At 41.0% G+C, this 16,663-nt stretch overlaps 1 long non-coding RNA gene and 1 pseudogene across 5 annotated transcripts; one reads left to right on the forward strand and one right to left on the reverse strand.

The window, feature by feature from the left end:
- Window positions 1-16,382, forward strand: part of LOC143099134 (structural maintenance of chromosomes protein 6-like) — a 37,118-nt pseudogene extending 20,736 nt beyond the window's left edge.
- Window positions 1,242-4,089, reverse strand: LOC143099184 (uncharacterized). 5 transcript variants are annotated; one of them, XR_012981426.1, is made up of 4 exons: window positions 1,851-1,880; window positions 1,560-1,766; window positions 1,371-1,475; window positions 1,242-1,280 (listed from the first exon to the last, which is right to left on the reverse strand). It is a non-coding gene; the product is annotated as an uncharacterized LOC143099184 (long non-coding RNA). The 5 variants fall into 5 exon arrangements; XR_012981427.1 differs by having other exon boundaries at window positions 1,246-1,277; XR_012981429.1 differs by lacking the exons at window positions 1,242-1,280; window positions 1,851-1,880 and adding an exon at window positions 3,903-4,089 and having other exon boundaries at window positions 1,301-1,475.
- Window positions 16,383-16,663: the final 281 nt, after the last annotated feature.

Consider the following 16,663-nt stretch of genomic DNA (forward strand, 5'->3'; position numbering starts at 1 on the left):
GGGATGACTCCACTTATCCATAGAGTGATAACAGTGCGAAAGAAGCTGCTCCTGTGTGTGGTTGTTTTTGTGTGTAAAAAATACAATTGCTGTAATACAAAAAAATACTATAGCTTTGATAGACAATACTATAGCTTTAATTAAAGAAAAATACAAAAGGTTTAATACAACAACAAAAAATACAAAAGCTTTAAAAATAATTTAAAAAAAATAGAGCTCCAGTCCTTCAAGTCCGAGTCGAGTCTCAACAAGATCAGTCCTCAGCTTGCCTAAAAAGAAAAAAAAAAGTTTGATGTCATACTAAGAATGAACATGTTGAAAAAAACAAGACAAAGTGCCTTACTAACAACCCTTTTTTTTCTGATCACAAAAAAAGTAGTTTTCCCATTCCTTTGATTGTTATGAACAAATTTCAATTTACCGTCTGTGTGGGGCAAACTTCAGTGCTAGCCCAATCAGGTCCTCCGCCTCTGCAGCATTTAGCGCAGGGACGTTTTTCTGGGCCGCAGCTATAGTAGAAATCAACAAATGAGAAAAGTTAAGTCAAATTAAAACTTCTTATCAGCCAAGTTAAGCATAATACTGATGTGAACAATAAAATAACACCTGCCTGTTAAAACCCTGCAGAGGGTTAGGTCCTGAAAGGATTTCTTGGCCTTCCTGCCCCGCAGGCTGTACTCCTTTAGAACGTTGTTGGTTGCCACCCGCCGTAGCATACGACGGATGGCAGCACCTGGAGTCAACCCTCCAAGGGACGCCAAGAAAAGTAGCTGTAAAACATAGAAATACAAATTATATAGAACAACATATAGAAAGTGGAGAGCTTATACAATCTCATATTGTAAGTCAGTTCAGTTATAATGATTTGAATTTATGCAATTACATAGTGTTTATCTTAAGGGCAGGACTATGGCCATTTAATTACCATTTTGTTCCTCCTCTCCTGGTTACCAAGACTCTGGTCCAAGTCTTGCAGCTCGGTGACTGTCGAGCAGGGGGACAGCAAAAGGTCTTCAACCGGAGCAGAGGGAAGTGACTGTGAGCCCCTTAAGAGGCTGAGCACCTCCTCGATCTTGCCCTCAATCAAGTCGATTCGCTGTGCCATGCGGACCATGGATGTCCTCACAGCTATGGAAAAGTTGATAGTGTTAGTTGTTATACATTATAAAATTACATATGTAAACAAATTAAGCGAGTCTTCTTTCCTCTCATTTCCATCTCGATGGCTGAGTCACCTCCCTCTGGGCGAGGAGTCACCTCCCTCTGTGCGACGTGTTCTGCTATTTACAACCAAAAAAGTTAAGTTACACTCAAATCCCTTGTCATGAAATTGCATTTAATTGGAAATGGAAAATTCAAAGCCGCTGTACCTTCAACTGGCACCCAAGGTGAAGAAGGGCGAGTCAAAGTTGACCCATCCAGCACTGGGCGACCGACTGGGCGAGGAGTCACCTCCCTCTGTGTGACGAGTTCTGCTATTTACAACCAAAAAAGTTAAGTTACAATCAAATCCCTTGTCATGAAATTGCATTTAATTGGAAAATTCAAAGCCGCTGTACCTTCAACTGGCACCCAAGTCCTGGAGGGAGGGCATTTTGTTCCTCCTCTCCTGCAGCTCAGTGACTGTCGAGCAGGACGACAGCAATATGTCATCGACTGGAGCAGAGGGAGGTGACTGGGAGCTCCTTAAGAGCACGAGCAGCTCATCCATCTTCTCCTCAAATGCGTCCATTCGCTGTGCCATGCGGTAATGGTTGTCCTTATTGCTATGGAAAATGGATGGTGTTAGTTTTAGTTGTTAAATACATTATATACCTGCATATGTGAACAAATTAAGTGAGTGTTCTTACCTCTTATTTCCGTCTCCATGGCCAAGCCACCTCCCTGTTTACAACAAAAAAAAAGTTACTTACTCTCAAGTTCCTTGTCATGAAATTGTATTTACTTGGAAATGGAAAATTCAAAGACACTGTACCTTCAACTGGGTCCCAAGATGAAGTGGCAGGCGTTATAATAGACCCATCCAGCTCTGGGCAATGAGCTGGTTGCCTGTGTGGTGTTGACTCATCTAAAAAGAAAGTAAATATGAATATTGGTCAGTTAATTTATGGTAGGTTTCTTGCACATGACATTTGCAAAAGATAAACCTATGCTGTTACATTAAACAATCGCTAAAAAGAAAAACTCACATGCAGGTGGTGGAGGCAGTGACATCTGCTGACCTAATAAAAGGCAGGAAGAGACAAATACATCAGAACAGTAACATGATATGCACTAGGTTAATAAACATGAATTTCAGTAGTTCCATGGTAGGAAATATGACTCAACTGGTTTTCTTAAATAATACATGTATAAATGTTAACTTACAGACAGGGCTTCCAGGCACACGCACCATCCTGGAATGCTTTCTTGCTTGCGGAACGGATTCATCTGAAATAAAAGACCATACAATCTGCACTGATTGCAAAAAGAATATTTGAATTGTGCAAATAATGTAGTCTGTATTTAAGAGGTCTTACCATCACGTGACCATGCACTGCCTTTTGTGGACGCTCGCATCTTCTTCCGCCTCAATGCTAGAAGTGTCCATCAGCCGCTGACATTTTTCCATAGCTTTGGTGTATGAATCTACGTTAAGAGAACAACGTTTTTGTGAGCCAGTAGTAGAGCAAAGCAGTATTTCCATATAGAGAAAACTATTATTGATAGTATTGCAGCAATCAGTCATCTGTACACAACCAGATTTTCTTGACTGGATATTTGGCCCAGCTTTTGACTTGATTTTTGTATTGTAGCCCAGAGAATTTCTAATGGGGAGACACAGCATCCATAGAAATGCATGGGCTTAGTTTGTAAAGCCAGTATGGAAGCTGTGTATAGCCTACTACACACATTCCGCCCCTTCCTGTATGCTTCCCAACAGACCTCTGAAGTTCGCCTACAAAAAGGAACCAAAACTGCCATCTTTGCCTATAAGGAGATCAGGGTGTTAATTTAACCTAACTACCTATGACAAGTTACATTGCAAGTTAGGTCTGGGGTAGCAAAAATCTAAGTTGCTGTCTTAACGTAGGCCTGTTGAAGATCACAGTTAGCCTACCACTCGAAGGCAGAGGACAAACGTGTGTTGAGCAAAATGTCTGCATTTCAGACTTCTTCGTCCCTGGGAGAGTGCAATAATTCTCTCCCCATGTTATTTTAAGATAGGCTACCGGATCTCAGCTTTTTGAAGGCAAAATTCAGAGGTCTATTCACTTGAATCGTCTATCCGATCAACTGTGTTACAAAATGGCCGCCGACAGTGTAGCCTATACATTATCAGAGCCCTTCTAAGGATTATTAGACATTCTCTGACATTATCTATAGCCATCTCTATGGCTCTAGTGTAGCCTACATATGCAGGACTGTTCAGTAGGTTATACCAACTTAAAAAGCATCACCATCTCAGTATACCCACTTAAAATAGACTAGGATACATTTGGGGTTGATCACAGTATAGCCTACCCACTACAGCTAACTAGCCTACATCACAGTAGCCTAGATCCAGCTACATACAGTAGGCCTATATCCACTAGCCTACACCACTGCTGCCGAGTGACTTGCCTAAAAGGACTGACTGTACACTAAAACTAATTAAAAGAAACGGTAGCCTAGTGCTATTATTTGTAACATCAACGCGAGCAGGTTAACACGATGACACAAAACATACAATGCTGCAAAACATAACACGTTGAGAACAGCTCAAACAAAGACGAACGAGCAATGTGCTCTGGTAAATTACAAACTTGGCAGAATCGGAATATAACAAAGCCCTACAAGTGAAAGGACTTAAGGTTAAACCTCAAACTCTTGCATTACAACCACTAGGCCTACATCATGAAACTGTAACATATTTCACTTACTTTCGTGAGATCGAATTCAAGACGAGTGTAATCCATTCCAAGACTTCTTCCAGCGGCGTTCAAGAATCACGGAATTCAAACAGAGCCCGTTTACGGAAGTCAGGACAAGACTTCAATCGATCACCTGAAAGCAGAGGCGCTGTCTTCCCCCTACTGGCGTGGGGGTAGGCCTACGTGTAAGGGAGAGCCTGTCTGATTGAACTGAAGTGAATTGTGAAATGAAAGAAGTGAATTTTCTTAGTTGTGAAAAGTGTTCTATTGATAGATTTTTGTTTAAAGTTCACCTAATACGTAAAAAAAAGCACAAAAGTATATATTTTTTATTTAGTTAAATTGATATTAGCCTAAAATAAATATTATCTTGATATGATGTTTACCTTACTTAGATTTTATAAGACCAATCATTTTGAGTGGATCTAAATCAAGTGACTGCAAACATTTTGTATGTTACTTCAAAAACTGAAATGGAGCTTGTGTTAGTATCGACTATAGCTGTTATTGTCTCCAGTTTCTAAAGCTGATAGAGGCGCAATCAATCACACAATGCCATATAACACATTTAACACGGCATGGAATTGGAATGAATAGAGACGCATTACCATTGACGTCATTGCCACCGAATCAGAAGCCTCGAATGCAAATAATGTAAAATGTGTGAATGTAAAATGGTAATGGTAGGCTACAGGAACAAATGAAACATGTTCTGAATGTATTCTAGTGATAGCAGAAAACTATTATAAAAATATTTTATATTTTATTTACCGAAGTATTATTGTTTGTTTAATCCAACGTGAAACTGCAATCGGTTCTGAATGCAGACCAGGCGTCTTCCCCCTACTGGCGTGGGGGTGCACTCAGAACAACCAAAAACAACCAATAACAACTAAACGGGAACATTGTGTGAAGGTACTGTGCAACCACAGGAGAACGTTTTGGTTGGTTGGTTCCCTTAACGTTTAGGAACGTTAAGAAACCCTTAGGTAACGTTCCCTAACCGTTAGTTTTTGGTTTGGTTCGAACTACCCTTTAGGGAACCATACACTAACGTTCCCGAACGTTCCCTTAACGTTTTGTGTTAGTGGGGTAGTAGCCTAATGAGCCGCTGGTCTAGGCTTTTTCGCAAATGCAACCCGAAGTGACAAGTGACGAACTGACTTATTTTCAATGACACCTACCACATAAGGGCGAGAAACTGATGTGTGGGCTTATCCTAACAGACAGACCGCACTACTGTTGATACATTTTAACTGTACACAGGGTACCTGCGGAGTCTTAAAAGTATTAAAAAGTATTAAATTTCATTTTCCTAAATTAAGGCCTTAAAAAGTATTGAATTTCACCTCAAAGTCTGGAATTTTTTCACGGAGGTCTTAATTTGTCAAATGATCAGTAGATTTAGTCTAATATCCTCACGTAGCGTAAATCAGACAAGGATTAAAGTTCTCCGTCGTACGACGGATTTCCGTCAATTTGATTTTAGAAATGTCATATTTGAGATCGATGCAGATCCGGTGAGAAAACAAAATAGGAGGGGGGTCTATCACCTTTTCTTTTCCTTTTTTTAAGGCAACTACAAATATTAGCTCCGATGAATGAATGGATGTGTGTGATGGTAAATATTTAAAGACCTAATAGTGTTCTTGAGAACTTTCTGTGTCTCAATCAGAGACCGCTCAAGAAGATACGTCAGCCATGAGTTTCGCTTTGTTTATGTTGTAGCTACACGCTTGTCTCATTGGCCTGGGGCGGTTGCTTAAAAAAAAAAGAACACGTCTGGAGGACGGTAAAATTGGATTATAGTGACACCATCGAGACAGCTGATGAGGTTGCCCAATCCGTTTAACTTTTTTGGATATGATATTGTGAGCTCTATGTGCGAATTTGGAGGCTGTGTTCTTTCCGTGCATCAATGTAGACAATTTCTTACTATTGCGAACTCTTGTCAGGGGAGGTCATTCATTTTGGGTGTCACCTATGACTTGAACAGATAGCCTGCTGCCACCCGATGTAGCCTACTATTATTGTTACAGTTTTTGATCGATCCATGCAACTAACAGTATGTGTAAAGCGACGCAATATAAACCGTAGCCTATGCCTATCCCGTCTGTTTTTCACAATTTGCGACGGAAGGTTTTGACTGAGCATGTTAACATAAAATAATAATATCGCGAACTGTTGAGTAAGGGGGTCAGTCGTGTTTGTGACGCACAGACAGCCTTGTAGCCTATTTTGCTTAGGCCTCATTTTAACGACAGTAGGTTGTGAGCGTATGTTGACAAAAAATAACCATGCAATTAAAATAGTCAACTTAAAACTTTGCTATTATTAATGTATAGCACAAAACCATAACCAGTAGGCCTACCAAAACCTCGCATATAGCGTCATGATTTGCGTGCGTCTATTTGGCAAGGCCACTAGCTGTCATGGATGCGTTGCTAAAGTCAAGTCAAGTCAAGTTTATTTATATAGCGCATTTCATACACAGAGGTCATTCAATGTGCTTTACATAAACATCAATGTGCTTTACATAAACAACAATAAAGGAAGGCACAGGTGTCAAAAGTTAAAAAATAAATGGAGATGGGCGGCTGTTGGAAACGGGGGAAAACTAACAAGCCATGTTGTAAAAAAATAAAGTGCCAGGGGTTTGCTTTTGCGCGGTTTGCTGCAAGAAAATTGTTCATGGATGCAATAGGAAAATGTTTTAGCACGCCAACAATCAGAAGACCGCCATAAGGTTAACGTTCTTGCACTTCAGGACATCTTCCCTACCTGGTGCAACTAGCCACCACGACAGAGGTAGGCTACGTTTATCTATGGCTGACCGTGTTTGCACTCAGAAAGTAGGCTACGCATGTTGTTTCATAGCCTGGCCTTAATTGCCTTCCTACGTACTTCCGCTCGATTTTCATCTCCCTCCACCACTCCGTCTGGGATTCCGGCCATTGGCCACGTTCGCAGCGGTAGATTCGACTCCGCGCCAATCAGCGAGCAGGAGGCGGGAGTTGTGAGAGACGACGTCGAGATTCTGCGCTGTGTTTGAATTGTAGTCGTCGAGGAGTTTGGCAATGGCATAAGTTAATGAAGCAATTCAGTCCGTGCTGGCTACGCTTCCAAATATTCAGGAACTGAACTCCGAACAAAAAGAGTGTTTAACACATAGATGTCGTGGCCCTACTCCCTATGGGATTTGGGAAACGTTTGATTTGTATCGCGCAGTAGCCTCGATATTAAATTACAGCATGTGCGGCAGACCCGGTATGAATGAAGCGGCGTGTTTTCAATGATGATCACATCTAGCTTTGACAATTGTGATGATATTGTATCGCCGAGGCTATTTGCCCCAGTGTTGGGCTTTCTGTGTTCCCGGCGTGTGCGTGTGTGTGTGCGCGAGTGTTTGTGTCTCCCTCTCCCTCCTGTGTCATGGAATGTGTCAATGAGTTCAGATGTGTTTTGATTGGGGGGAGGCAAAGTCCTTTTAGGCAAGTCCCTCCACTCGGCGGCCATATACCAACGTTTTATGGGCACTCATCAGGCACAGTCTTTGGGTTGAACTGCGCGTGCGCAAGGCTTCACGACACCAATCTTGCTCCAGCGGCGAGATCACAACACATGATTGGCACAATGTCTTCACAACACACCACATGATTGGCTCAATGTATTCACATGTCGACGTTTTGCCGAGGAAGGAGTGGGATATGTGTAGACAACGGCCATATTGGCGTGACAAACTAGCCCCATGCATTTATATGGAGTATTTTTTGAGTGCTGTGTCTCCCCATTAGAAAGTCTCTGGGGGAGGTGTCCGGGAGGGAATATTTAGGTGTATGGATAGGTTAGCGATTGCTAAGGGGAGGGAATAGAATAGGGGGTTCTAAGACGTCTACAGTAAGTTTAGTCAGAGTAGAAGTGGATTACGTGCGACTGAGTTGTGTTGCTTTGTGTTGTTGGCCGATGAGTGTGAATGACGAGTGATTGAGACCGTGATTTATCAGCGATCATTTTGTTGTTTTGTAGTGGACACCTCCTGTTGCCCGTGCACTAGCCTGTACATCTATAGGAAATAAACTACCGGAGTTTTGGAACGATATATCAGCCTCCCCGTCTCCTAACTTCTCATCGGCGTTACAATATGTTATCTTCAACCTTACTGTTGAATAGTTATTTGCTATTCTTCCACTAACTCTTACATTTGTATCGCAAAGCTGGCATGGTCATTTACATCCATCTTGTTCGCTTTGGTGGGGTTGTGGCTAGATGGGATACAGCTAACAACGGAAGTCACGTAACAGATAGTGAAATCTCCAGTGAAATCTCCATAGAAATAAACAGTATCAGGACAGGAAGTAACCTAACCCTAATCCTAACCAGAGCCCGTCTACGGAGAGCCTTGCCACTCCGTATTAAGTCCCATTGTACCGAATTTTGGATGCAGTTCCACCAGAGTTCCACTGGGGGCCGGCTAGACGGCTAAATTTGTCTCTTTCACCTGATTGTCGTTGACAAATCTCAGATTTGATTGTAGTTTGTATAACTTCAACATGGGTTATAGGTCAAAAGTTGAATGAACAAGTACTTATGTCCTTTTGATTTCTTACAGGTTGGGTCGTTGTTGCACATAACACGCTAGCATTGTGCTAATGAATGACGTCATTGACACATTTGAAAGGCTTTTTAGAACAATTAAGTGACTTTAAAAAATATAATATTCCACCAAGTGTGTTTTCTTTGCCTCCCCTTTCAAATACAATACTCAAATTACTTGAAAAAAAATTATATCCCGAGAAAAGTGGATTTTGAGGGGTACAGCTCCATAGACCTCCATGCATTCTGCACTCGTGGACGAGCGCCCTCATGTGGAACCACAGAAGGAACTGCAACCAGTTCAGAAACCGGAAGTTTTCCGAGAGTGGCAGTTCTCCCCTTATTAGACATTCTCTGTCCTAACCCTAACCCTTAGCTGTATCCCTTCTAGACACCACCCTTTGGTGGGGAATGATTGTTGTTGTGGGCAATTTCTGAGTGTTGTAGTGTAGCTTACTTCACGATCGAGCTGGCGCATAACATACGTCACGGCCAAACTTTAGCGATTGGGTGAAATCAGATCCAATCGTTTCAAACTTCTACAGAGTCCACGCATCCAGCTTGCAAACGTTCGTCAATAGCCGAGATCCCAGACCCTTGTAGAAGCGAAGCGTACCAAGGGGATGGCAAATTGCCAGGCTAGTTCTTTCATAGCGCAACACGATTGTCGTTATCAGATGCGCAGACCTCCTGCATGAGCGCACACTGCTGCTCATTGAAAAACTTGAGTTGTCTGTAAAACTCAAAATTACCATGTTTTCATTAAATGCAGATGAGGCAACAAATGGAAATATGAACAATATCTAGACTGTTCTGATTCATTACTTTGATGAGGAAATGTGAAGTCTTGCAAACTTGATTTTATAGATTTTACTTAGTGTTGAATTGCATATTAACAAGGAAAAAATCTCCCCTTTAAACACTTTTGGCCTGAAGTAATTAAATAAGTGTAAGTTAAAGCCTTGCTACAATATTGCTGCAGTAGAAAAGAACAGCAATGGCTAATCAGCAATGGTCAGGGATGGTATTGAAATATTGTTTTGTTCAACAGGAAAACTCAATCTCAATCAGGAACACTCTCAATTCGCCTTATTCACATGGCGGCCATTGGCGGCTAAAACGAGGCTACAGGGTACACAAAACATAGGATTGTTATGTTCTATGCATTCACCTGTAGGTGGCATTAATTACATAGTAACTTAGTACCCTGTAGCCTTGTTTTGGTGTTTATTTGGTGCTTTACTTTGCTGTTTGCATCTTTTTGTACATTAAAAACCAATAGGTCGCGACCGCAAAAGGGGTGCTATCTCTATAGGTAGATATGAACAACGTATGACTTATGGCCTGAAAAAAGTTCAGTCAAACGATTTTTTTTTTCACTTTAATCCCTGAAATCAACTAGGTTCTATTCCGTGTAAATTTGTCCATGAAGTGGGACATTCAGTCACGTTACTACCGCGACAAAGCTTTGCGTTGCCACTGCACTGCTGTCATGTTCATGTTGGCATGTTCAAACACTTGTAAATAGTAATTATTTGAGGTTTAATCTTACCTTTAATATTATTTATTCTATCCGAATGGGTGCGATGTAGGTATTAAATTTCATCTGAAGTGGTATTAAAAAGGTCTTAAAAAGTCTTAAATTTAGGTCTGACAATTCTGGGGGTACCCTGTGTACATTTTTGTGCAGAAGAACGTTATTTTGGGGCGCATTGAGAAAGGGGGCAGAGTGAAGTGAACTATTTTGCACTCTGTTATGATACTGTCAGGTCTAGGGTAACACTATGGCTAATATATGCAACTTTTCATTTGCAGAATGAGAGAATTTGATGAGAGTGAGGCACTAACAGTTAAGAAAGTGGATGAGGGTTGTAAAACAAAGAGGAACTGGTCTTGGTTACAGCAGGGATGGATTACTGCACGGGCCTACCGGGGTCAGGGGGCCCTGAAGCCCAAGCCTTTGCATGGAATCATTGCCTCAATATCAACAAATCAGGATGTAGGCTATGAATCTGATTGAATTTAGTATTGGCCATCCCCAAAATGCACCAGAATACAGGAAATCACATCAGAAAAATTAAAAATGTTCTGGGGGAGGACCCCCAAACCCCCCCTCCCACATATATGGCAATAAGTGGGGGGCCCTTAATACATCTGGGCCCAGGGGCCCGAAAGTTCATAATCCACCCATTGGTTACAGGTTGAAACGGAGATTGAGGTCAAGACAGCCAAACACAATTCAAAATGTCAGACTTTTAAAAACAAATTTGAAAAAAAGGGACATGCCAAATTTTCCAGCGTTGTCTCAGTATTCTTTACTTTTAAGAATTTCCAAGGAACTGGGACAGTGTATTTTCATATAAAGAACATTTTTGTGTGAATAAGGTGAGCCCTGGATGGCAGAGGTGGTGGCAAAATGTAATTATATGATATTTCCTGCGGGGGCGTGGGCTTCGATAATCTCACTCCTTTTTGACCATACCTCTGTTTGCATCCCTGCAGGAATCTCACTGTGGCCAACTACAGACAATCATCAACAACCTGCAGGAACAACAGACAAACAGGGAGCTCATCATCAGGTCTGCAACATCCTTTTCTTTTACATGTACTTGCCCTATAATTCTAATGCAGTACTGTCTCCTCTTATACTCTATAATACTCCTGTAGTACTGTCTGCTCGTATACTCTATAATACTCCTGCAGTACTGTCTGCTCTTATACTCTATAATACTCCTGCAGTACTGTCTCCTCTCTCTTATAATCTATAGTACTCCTGTAGTACTGTCTGCTCTTATACTCTATAATACTCCTGCTTTACTGTCTGCTCTTATACTCTGATACTCCTGCAGTACTGTCTCCTCTCTCTTATAATCTATAGTACTCCTGTAGTACTGTCTGCTCTTATACTCTATAATACTCCTGCAGTACTGTCTGCTCTTATACTCTATGATACTCCTGCAGTACTGTCTGCTCTTATACTCTATAATACTCCTGCAGTACTGTCTGCTCTTATACTCTATGATACTCCTGCAGTACTGTCTGCTCTTATACTCTATAATACTCCTGCAGTACTGCCTCCTCTCTCTTATAATCTATAGTACTCCTGTAGTACTGTCTGCTCTTATACTCTATAATACTCCTGCAGTACTGTCTCCTCTCTCTTATACTCTATAATACTCCTGCAGTACTGTCTGCTCTTATACTCTATAATACTCCTGTAGTTCTGTCTGCTCTTATACTCTATAATACTCCTGTAGTTCTGTCTCCTCTCTCTTATACTGTATAATACTCCTGCAGTACTGTCTGCTCTTATACTCTATGATACTCCTGTAGCACTGTCTCCTCACTCTTATGTCATTTAAATTCAAATTCTCAAATTAGAGTCTTCTTTCTATTTTACAGTCCTTAATGTACACCGGTATTTGATGCTTCTCTCTTCTGACATAACTGTGGTGTTGTGGAGATGTAAAACTTGTGTATGCTGTATGTTTATGCTAACAAATAAATCTTGTACTCTTAGGCAATCTAAGGAAGCCTTACAAGAATACACTCGGACTGTTGCTAACGTGAAAAAGCTAAGCAAGCAGGTCACAAACATCTGCCAGCAGAGGCGGAAGCAATACACCACGCAGAGAGGGTGAGACACCTCACCACGTGGATGGCTCTTTCAGCCAGCACATTTATTTCCGGTGGAGCGTCAATAACGGTGATATATCCTGTAGCGGCATCTTCTGATATATCGGAACTCCCCCTATTACCATCGGACCCGCATTTCTGCCGTCTGATATAACGGTGATATATCCTGCTCCTTTCGTGTTCACTACGACACTATACTGTATACCAATATCTTGTTTATGCCCACCAAGGCAAGTTTGTCTTTATTCAACATTGTTATACGCATAAATCCATCAGCATTTTAACATGCTCATTCACTAGGTGTAACCCCCATCCGGGGTACAGTATGTGTAAACCGGTACACTAAACCAATGCAGGTGATGGTCAATCGGAAATCTTTGTGCTGGCTGAAAAGCCTTTCAGGAGGAAGTGTGTGGCATATTTTGGGCATTTGTGAATATTGGTGTTTGGTTGGTTTGACTCTCTCTCTCTCTCTAGTTTCTGCTTAGTGCGCTGCAGGTACTACTTTGACATGACCCTGGCAGAGACAGGATATGTTGGCCATATGACCTTTGACCACAATAATAAAACACTCTCCATAGCTGTAAGTCCATCTGGAGCCTTTCCAGTCTAAGCTGCTAAGAGACACATTTACTCAGTTCTCACTTACATTCAGCAAATACCAACTTTCTAATATTCTGTTTGATATTTCTTGTTATTGTCCACTGCAATAAATGAATGGCAGCTAAAATGGGTAACTTGGTTTGAATTTTGAATTTATATCATCAGAACAAAAGTTTTGTGATAAATCTAAAGATATAATCTATAGAATTATAAGAAAAATAATCATCTTCAGAATGAACCAGTACATGTTGAATAGGGACCTAGAATATACTGTATATGATGCCTATACACAAATGTCAGTAACTGTGTCTGTGTCTTGGCATGTCTGTCTGTCACATCAGGTGCAGCCTGGAGGCAAGAACAAGGCATCTCTGAGCGACATGCGATCTCTCTCGGGAGGGGAGCGATCTTTCTCCACTGTCTGCTTTGTCCTCTCTCTCTGGTCTATCACCGAGTCACCATTCCTCGCCCTGGACGAGTTTGACGTCTACATGGTAGCAATCTAGAATATTTTTCATCCCAGTTTTTTCTTTGATGGATTTTGTTGATGATTAGCCACGGGCTCACTGTCCCATCATTCATGGGATTTATGAATGCAGATGGAAAAGGTGTTCAAACCACAATGAAAAAGTCAATCTCTTTGAGACCTGTTTATAAGCTTGCTGTTTTAGACTGCTTTCTGCAAATCTGTGATTGCAGAAATTAACCCAAAATCAGCAATTCATCATCATGTTTTTGCAATGCATGCGTATCTCCAAGGGACAACATTCCTCAAATGTTTAGGAAACACCCTCACAAATTAGGACTGTTTAGAATATAATAAAATATTTTCTCCAGAGATGGTGAAATCTAGTGTGGTACAATTGAGGGATTTATCTGACGAGTGTCTGTCTCTGCTGCAGGACATGGTGAACAGGAGGATCTCCATGGACATGTTCCTCAAGGTGGCGTCTAGTCAGCGCTACAGACAGTTCATCTTCCTCACGCCCCAGAGCATGAGGTGATGTGTGATTTTCTCATCATGGCTGAATTTTTCTTGACTGATAATCTGTGATTACAGTGGTAACTGTGGTTGCATCTGAAGGCAGAATGATTCATTATTAATCCGTTCCCATCATGGCTTGGTTTTACATACTCAAGACCTGAGGTGCGATCAAATTTGGCAAACTTGTTTTCTCTGAACAGAATTTCATTGCAACGGTAGCACTTCATCCTGCTCACGTTCAGTTCCACTGTATGTTTGCGGAGAACTACCTCCTCAAACTGTGTGCGAGTGTTCTCAAACGTGAAACGGGAATTTGAACGGACCTCTGTACTCAACTATGTTGAAATGCAGTGTGCTCAGTGGTGGATCTTGATAAGGGCAACAAGAGCTTGAAAGTGATTAAAAAACTATGCTGACAATGTAGGCTAGTAACAAAACAATTCTAAGTATAAGTATATATACTTTTTTGATCCCGTGAGGGAAATTTGGTCTCTGCATTTAACCCAATCGGTGAATTAGTGAAACACAAACAGCACACAGTGTACACACAGTGAGGTGAAGCACACACTAATCCCGGCGCAGTGAGCTGCCTGCTACAACGGCGGCGCTCGGGGAGCAGTGAGGGGTTAGGTGCCTTGCTCAAGGGCACCTAACCTAAGTAGGCCGCAGTGCTAACCTCCCACATTATTTAATGTTTTGTGCTCAAGAAGGGAGATTGTCAATCCTGTAATGCTGAAAAGACATCTAGCACTATATCAAAAGGGGTAATCAAGTCAAGTTTATTTATATACCACATTTCATACACAGAAGTCATTCAATATGCTTTGCATAAACAAAAGCAAATGATATTAGCAATTAAAAGCATAGAAAGGCTATAGTCAAAGAATAGTTTAAAAACTAAAGATCATAATAAAAAAGAAAACCTAAAACACACAAGATAATAGTAAAAGGGCAATAGTTTTAAACATATTAAAACAGTAATAATTAAAAGACATAAAAAACATGATTAAAAGACACAAATGAGTTGCTATACAAGATAGAACTGCCGCTGATTGTGCTTCCCCGCCTGCTACATCTGCGTCTGTCTAATTCCATGTCCACCTGACTGACCCCCTCTCATCAATTTAATTCCCATCTTTGCTTTGCCTTACATTTAGAGCTGAGACTTGTACGCGTCTGTGTTTAAATGTTTTATTTTCTGTACCTGTATAATAATCCCACGTCCACCTGTGCTGCGTCTGCGTTTGAATGTTTTATTTTCTGCACCTGTATGATAATCCCACGTCCACCTGTGCTGCGTCTGCTTTTAAATGTTTTATTTTCTGTACCTGTATGATAATCCCACGTCCACCTGTGCTGCGTCTGTGTTTAAATGTTTTATTTTCTGTACCTGTATGATAATCCCACGTCCACCTGTGCTGCGTCTGTGTTTAAATGTTTTATTTTCTGTACCTGTATAATAATCCCACGTCCACCTGTGCTGCGTCTGCGTTTAAATGTTTTATTTTCTGTACCTGTATAATAATCCCACGCCCACCTGACTGCCCACCTCTCACCCGTCTCACAGTTCCCTGCCGGTCAGCAACCTGATCCGCATCCTGCGCCTGAACGATCCCGACCGCAACCAGACCGGCCAACCAGACGACTAGACCTGAGGAAAGAGGACCTGATGGGGATCTCTTCCCAGAGGTGTTCCCTGTCTTTAGGTTCTTTTAGTTAGTTTGTTTGTTTTATGTTTTACATGTTTTATTTAAGGAAATATGATGCACCTAGACCTCTTAAGCAAGGTGTGGTTAAAATTGTTGTTTTAATTAACATTTCAGAGTTTATTGTGTATGTTTCTTGTGTATGTTTCAAAATAATTGTTTAAAAGAAGATGGAAAAACATTTTAAATGTTTTTATATGAGCTAATAGCTCACCCTCGTGTTCCTGAATGTTTTGTTTTTGGTCAACTTCACCTGTCAAGGTGCTGCACATGTTTCAATTTCGATTACAATTTTCAAGCGACCTGATGATGGTATGTAAGCTACCTGTTTGCCTGTAAGTCCGATACAAGCACCTGCATGTAAATGTTCCATGTGTATCTCTGGTGTAATGTAATAACACCATTTTGTATTTCTACGTTTCTCTCTGTTTTTTTCCTCTTCCGTCAGTTGCTGTGCTCATTCTTTGCTCAACATGTTTGGCAGTGACCAACTCAATATTATTAAATTGAGGGTTTTATAACTTTCTCTCGTGTGATGAGAGTATAATCAACTCTATTCTGTGCGTTTGGTGAAAAACATTCATTCATACTTTCGTTGCACAATTTATAGGGTTCCCACAGGTCATGGAGTTTTTGGAATATCATGGAACTTTAATAAAGTCTAATCCAGACACGGAAAGTCAGGGAATTTTATAATTTTGGGGGGCAAAATCAGGGAGTTTTGTTGTAACAGTTTGATATTTGCTACATGGGAGCATTTTAAAGTCCCCCGTCTTAGTGTACCGAAGATCACAAAACCGACTCAGTCAGATGACAAAAGTGTATAGGGCAAAACATCTGCATTTCTTTGTCACTGCGAGAGTTTTAGAACTTAGTGATGAGAGTGATGAAAGTAAGCAACATTTAATAAATAAAATACTTTCAATAGTTGCACAATTTATGTTATCAATGCCTTTTATTACCAACCGTCACGTATGTCCAACCTCTTGCGTGTATGTGTCAATGTGTCTTAATATTAATTTCTATACAAACCAAGACTGCGGAATCCTAAAGAAACGCAAGCACCCACACCATAAGTTTATCTAAATTAGCTATGTACCAAAAATTACATTTTACCATGACTCGAAGAGCTGTAAATAGTGTTGTAAGGCTGCGTGTACAAATCCGCTTGGAACTCCAGTGGAATTTTGATTTACCGACGACAATTCGCGGGCTAACCATTCATGTGCCTGAGAAAGGTTGGGAAT

The sequence above is a fragment of the Alosa pseudoharengus genome, unplaced genomic scaffold (genome assembly GCF_046254945.1).
Source record: "Alosa pseudoharengus isolate Yale_2024_CS ecotype anadromous, Long Island Sound unplaced genomic scaffold, YU_APseudo_1.1 YU_APseudo_1.1_scf_25, whole genome shotgun sequence".
Taxonomy (NCBI): Eukaryota; Metazoa; Chordata; class Actinopteri; order Clupeiformes; family Clupeidae; genus Alosa; species Alosa pseudoharengus.